Here is a 6,536-nt window from a genome sequence, read left to right as displayed (position 1 = left end):
ACAGCAGACACCCCCACCATAGCTGCCAAGTTTTCCCTTTTCTCACGAGGAAGCCTATTCAGCATAAGGGAATTTCCCTTAAAAAAATGGAGAACTTGGCAGCTATGACCCCCACCCCACCCCAATCTGGAGCCTGGACCTTTATTCCGCACTTTGTTCCTTTGCCATTTGATGTGGGAGAAACATTCAGATGTGGCATCCCACGCTCTGACAGTAGACCCATCCATACACAAGGTCCCAGTTTCAACCCCTGGTAACTGCATGTAGAGCTGGGAGCAGTGGGAGAGGCCCCTGCATGAAACACTGGAGAGCTGCTGCCGGTCAGTGTAGATAGTACCAGACTAGATAGGCCAATGGGTCAGATCGGTACAAAGCAGCTTCCTATGTTCCTATGAAGATTTGCTGCTTTCCTCCCTCCTTGTGAAGTTCCTGAGCTATTGAATTCCTGCCTGTCATTACACAGTGGTCAGTGGGGTTATTCCTAGGCACTGAGATTCAAATGCTGAAGAAGGGAAAATTCTGTGGCGCCTTAAAGGTTTAACAAATCTATCATGACATGAGTTTGCATAGGTTTACAGTCCGCTTTATCAGATACTGTGTTGTCCTGAGTTTGGGGTTGGGGGCAGGTTGTAAACAGTGGGGTCAGAGGGAAACCAAATTACACAAGGGGCAGGGAGCCTATGAGCAAAATTTAGCGACCCAGTTCCACTTCCTCAGCTGGATTAGTCTTCCTCATCTGGCACATCACACACACAATCAACTGGACTATTTCCTAAGCAAAAAATGCCTCATTATAGGCCTACTGGCTCCCTTTCCATTCCCTTCAAGATTCAAATCCTTTTGCAGCATGCCAGTTTGGTTAGAAATAAGCTCTATCAAGTTCAGTGGGCCACACTCCCTTGTAAGTAGGCACAGGAATCGCAGCCCAGGTATTCACTTATTAAAGCTGAACAGATTTACAACTAATTTATTCTGCTGCATTAGCAACTTTAAATCGTATTTGACCAGCTGAATTATGTTGCTTCACGTGAAATGAACAAGCGTTCCCGCAAGGAGCCATAAAGAAACAGCTCCATGCTTGCAAAGCTCTTTGACCATTGATGCTGCAGGACTGGTAGGGTGAGATGGCTGTCTCAGGCAGCAGATCATAGAATTATAGAGTTGGAAGGGATCCTGTGGACCATCTAGTCGTCCAACCCCCTGCAATGCAAGAATATGCAGCTGTCCCATACAGGGATCGAAATGGAGGCAGGGGAGGACGGCACGTTGTTGGGATGCATAGCTTGCCCTGCAACCACTAAGCCAGTGTTTCTCAACCTTTTTTGGGCCACGGCACACTTGTTCCGTGAAAAAAATCACGAGGCACACCACCATTAAAAAAGTTAAAAAATTTAACTCTGTGCCACCCTATATTGACTATATAATTATGACTGTAAGAAACACTTGCCAATTGCTATGTTGGTTGCAATCTCCTGTAATAAGGCTTCACAAGCCGTCCGGTGGGTCAGTGTCGTGAATTGGCGGCCGCCAGGCTCGTTTGCACTGAGCTTTGGGAAAGAGGAGGAGAAATATTGCTTTCCGGTGGGTAAGAATGCAAATCGCCCTTCTCGTCGCCACACGTCGCGGCACACCAGCCAGCGTCTCGCGGCACACTAGTGTACCGCGGAACAGCGGTTGAGAAACGCTGCACTAAGCTAACCTGCTGCCCTCAGATGTGGAGGATACCGTCCTGTTCCCATTGTTGAAGTCAGGTCAGTCTGGCTTGCCTTCGGTACATGCAACTGGGAGGGGACTCCCTCTCGTCTGTCACCTCAGGCAGCAAAATGCCTGCAGCTGCCTAGCAAGCAAGGTTTGATAGCACATATAAAGCAGAAAGCAGTGAGGGTTTGTGGAATGAATCTATTTTTTCCTCCCACTGCTGTTTAGCATTGCCCTCAAAGGTCAAGTCTTTCATAGGTACAAGATAATAATGGAGTTCTCTTATGTGCCACCTCCCACCCTCACCCATTGCAGAGATTCTTTCAAACAATTACTCCTTGTTCTGAAACTTAAAACAAGCAGAGAATGGGGCTGCTGAATTTAAAACCTGCAGCAGGGCCATTAATCTGCCATTACAACATAATCTTGTTTCATTTCCTGCCCTTTCTCCAGTTTACATTAAAGCGCTGAAGCATCAAATCACTTACGGCTTTATAGATTTACGCATGTCTTTGGGGCAAAAGTGCAGTTCTGTTCTTATTAAGCCCCTGAATGCAACTCTTCCCCCCCCCTCCAGACAGTGTTCCACTACCACCCTCCCACATATAAATGTTCACGCTGTTTTTCAAGCTATCTGTGCTTAAGAAGGGCAAACGTGACAGTGGCTGTACCATAAGGGATAACTAAGCTGTACCCTTTCTTGATAGGGACACACTGATCAGCATTTTGAATCGACGTATTTTGAACTGGAAAACTGCTGGAAGATCCTGCCACTGATTCACTGCTGCAGGAGTCATAGTATGTACAAAGGTCTCTTTCCCCCCACTTATTTCCCCAGGGTAAACAGCAACAGAGGTCACACACATAGCTTTTCACTGCCTACGCACTGGCTCAGAGAATATTTGCCAAAAAAAGGTCTGTATCTCTGCCACTGAGTAAATTGGTGCAGCTGTAGATTCATGATTGTTTAATATTACTTTAATCTTGCTGAAGAAAGCAATAGACTTGACTCCTGCTCCTTCCAATCTCCCTCCTCTTCGCCTGCTGCTTCCTCCCTCCACCAATATGATCTAATGGTTCCATTCAGTATTAACTGAACCAATATTTATCATAAAAGAAGTTTTCATATAAATTTTCTTTTCTATTTTGGCTATCTCAAAAATGTTGGAGAATTCCACCCCCACCAATGCCCTCCAAAGAATATCCAGTGAATCCCACCACCTCCTAATTTTACCACCTGCAAATTAGTTCTATTTGGGCATTTCATTTTATATGGGAAGCAGCACTGAGGGAGGGGTTATTTAATTTACTCACCCTGAAGCTTCTATGAGACACATACAGCATCTGGTTCAAAATTACATTCTTTCAGAGGTCTAACAGAGAAACTGATGCTCATGCCTTTGATGTCAGTATAAGACAACTTCATGTGTGTATGCTAACTGATCTACCAATGTGTCTATACATACACAAGAAGTTAGGGACAATTAGACTGCTCAGTTTCTGTTAATTGGTTAATTGGTTCTCATGGGAAACTTACAGATTCTGGCTTCACACAATTAACTCAAGGCAGTGTCAATTTACTCTTGGCAGAAAGCCAAGGTCTGCCTGACCTAGAAACTACTCTCTCTGATTGGTTAACGACCAGCACTGAACTCTGTTATCTAGGAATGCTAGCACAGTTGGTTTTTGTTAGGTGTTAGGAGTAGAAGTGCTGTGTATATGGTTGGAGAGAGAGACAGAGAAAGGATTTGTTTTGCTTTGCTTTGTATGCAGAAACTCTGCTGCTTTTATTTTCTTTTAATAAATCCTGTAAATAGTTATTCTGCGTCTAGCCGACTAGTCATTTCCACCTCAACTAGCTTCTGCGCTGTGCAGGAAAACTCTGCTACGTTTGGGCTAAAGCCACTAGAGTTATGCCTGACACTTCAAAATTCTAAGATAGACTACAGAAATGGGAAAGATAGAAATATGAAGGAGACATGATATGCAAATAATTACCCTCCTTGAAAGAGATAATAAAGAGTAGTAGTCTCCTGAGTTTTACCATGATTTGTGAGTGCACAGTTGTGACTGAATTCAGAGTTTCTGACAGCGATTTAAACTGCAAATTGCAGCAGTTTAACAATTAGATCAGGGTTTCCCAAACAAGTTTGGCCATGCCTGACTTAAGCAATGCAAATCTAGACTTAATCCAATTATTGGTGGAGACTTTTCTTTCTCAGAGTTAATTAATAGCTGAATGGAGGTATATGTATGCATTCAATATGGTACTGGTTCCAGGGACTAATGAGGCTTGCACCTCCATTGTGGGCAACTGCTGCAGGAGATTCCATTTATTTTAAAGCAATGCTGTTTCCTCCAGTTCCACTGCAGTGACACGATGCTCTTTTGGTCAGAGCCAAGCCAAAAACAAACACAGAGTTCCAGGGCATATACAGAGTTCCAGCTGAGCTGAATGTACTGTCAGTATGTCTGGTAGTCAAAGTATTCGTGGGCTTAGGGAACCTAGTGAGTGTTGAACAAGCTTCTCTTCTAAACCAGCAAAGTGAATGGACTGTACATAGGGTCAATAAACCCTGCTGGGAAAAGATAATATTGAGGCTGCATTTTTCTAATTTGAGTTTCCACATGAAGCTTCTTATGCCTCAGAGAATTGTGCAGTATACATATATCACACACACACACACACACACACACACACACACACACACACACACAATTGGCCCTGCTTCCACAGGAGCAGGAATTGCAATGACATTTAGACACAAATCTTCAACTCTGCACAAAATGCTTCAAGATTCGCCCCTCGAGATGACGGCCCTGGGGGGGGGAGGTAATAAAGATAGATGGTTAACATATCAAGACCTGATAAAAGTGATAGACAACCAATATATTCTGAAATCATATGAGGAAATCAAGAATCACTGTGCAAGCTGGCTGCAGTACAATCAAATTCAAAGTTTGTTTATGAAACATAAGGGAATTGGCTTCCAGGAAAAAAGATCAAAATTACAAGAGATGTTAATTGAAGGTGGGGGAAGACAATTGGCAGCATTATATAAATTTTTATTGGAATGGAATTTAAAAGATGAGACAGTTAAAGTTGTTATGGTAAAGTGGGCACAGGATTTCGACAGGGTTATTGATTGTACACAGTGGGAGAAATTATGGACAGAAAGTATAAGATTCACAGCCTGCACAGCGATAAAGGAAAATATTCTGAAGATGGTATATAGGTGGCACCTAACTCCAGAAAAATTAGTAAAGATTTATAAAAAAGGCTCAAATAAGTGCTGGAAGTGCCATGTGCAAGTAGGATCGTACATGCACTGCTGGTGGCAGTGCAAAAAAATTCAAGGGTTCTGGAATATGATTTATGAGAAGTTAAAGAGGATGCTAAAGTGCACATTTGGAAAGACCCCAGAGCTGTTCCTGTTAAGCATGATACCCGAGGGGATACCCAGTGACAGGAAGAACATCTTACTGTACGCGGTGGTAGCGGCAAGGACTCTTATAGCACAGAGATGGAAAGGGGAAGAGATACCAACATTATGGGATTGGCAAAATAAACTAATAGAGTATATGAATTTAGCAAAAATGACAGCTTACATAAGAAACACCCCAAATCAAAAAATCCAAAGGGAATGGAAATTACTAGAGGAATATCTAACAAAGGAAGGATTAAAATCGGAGTTGGTGATTTGCTTAAATTAAAATCTGTACAAATGGACAATACATTTCAGGTTAAAGTAGGTAAATCTACCCGGAAGTGACCGGGCACGAAAGCTGGAGTAAAACAAGTACAGATAAAATTACAACACAAGGTATCAGTACGCAGACAATTGGAAGTATTTAAGTTTTTGTTTTTTCCTTTTTTGTGTGTGTGTGTGTGTCTCCCTGATTTTCTGGTTTCTGTATCATCTTTTGTGGTTTTTTTTTCTTTCTCTTCCCTTTCTTTCTTTTTTTCCGCATTATGCCTGATGGGTAATGTGCGAATCAGTTAGCTTTTTGAGTTAGTATATATATGCATGTAGGTACATATATATATATATACACGTTATTTCTGATTATTATGTTTGGTTATTATGATTTTTGTATGTTTGGTTTGGCCTATGTTCGTATCTGAGCTCTGGTTCATGTATATTGTTTATAGATTATTTGGTTTTTTCTTTGGGTTTTTCAGTTTCTTTTCATGTTTTCTGTAGATCTTTTGTATTATGTAAATTTTAAGAACCTGAAATAAAGTATTTTAACAATTTAAAAAAAAATTCTAAGATAGACTACAGAAATGGGAAAGATAGAAATATGAAGGAGACATGATATGCAAATAATTACCCTCCTTGAAAGAGATAATAAAGAGTAGTAGTCTCCTGAGTTTTACCATGATTTGTGAGTGCACAGTTGTGACTGAATTCAGAGTTTCTGACAGCGATTTAAACTGCAAATTGCAGCAGTTTAACAATTAGATCAGGGTTTTCCAAACAAGTTTGGCCATGCCTGACTTAAGCAATGCAAATCTAGACTTAATCCAATTATTGGTGGAGACTTTTCTTTCTCAGAGTTAATTAATAGCTGAATGGAGGTATATGTATGCATTCAATATGGTACTGGTTCCAGGGACTAATGAGGCTTGCACCTCCATTGTGGGCAACTGCTGCAGGAGATTCCATTTATTTTAAAGCAATGCTGTTTCCTCCAGTTCCACTGCAGTGACACGATGCTCTTTTGGTCAGAGCCAAGCCAAAAACAAACACAGAGTTCCAGGGCATATACAGAGTTCCAGCTGAGCTGAATGTACTATCAGTATGTCTGGTAGTCAAAGTATTCGTGGGCTTAGG

This window comes from Zootoca vivipara, chromosome 3 (genome assembly GCF_963506605.1).
Source record: "Zootoca vivipara chromosome 3, rZooViv1.1, whole genome shotgun sequence".
NCBI lineage: Eukaryota > Metazoa > Chordata > Lepidosauria > Squamata > Lacertidae > Zootoca > Zootoca vivipara.
The sequence above is the reverse complement of the archived record's forward strand: the minus strand, read 5'-3'. Positions refer to the sequence as shown.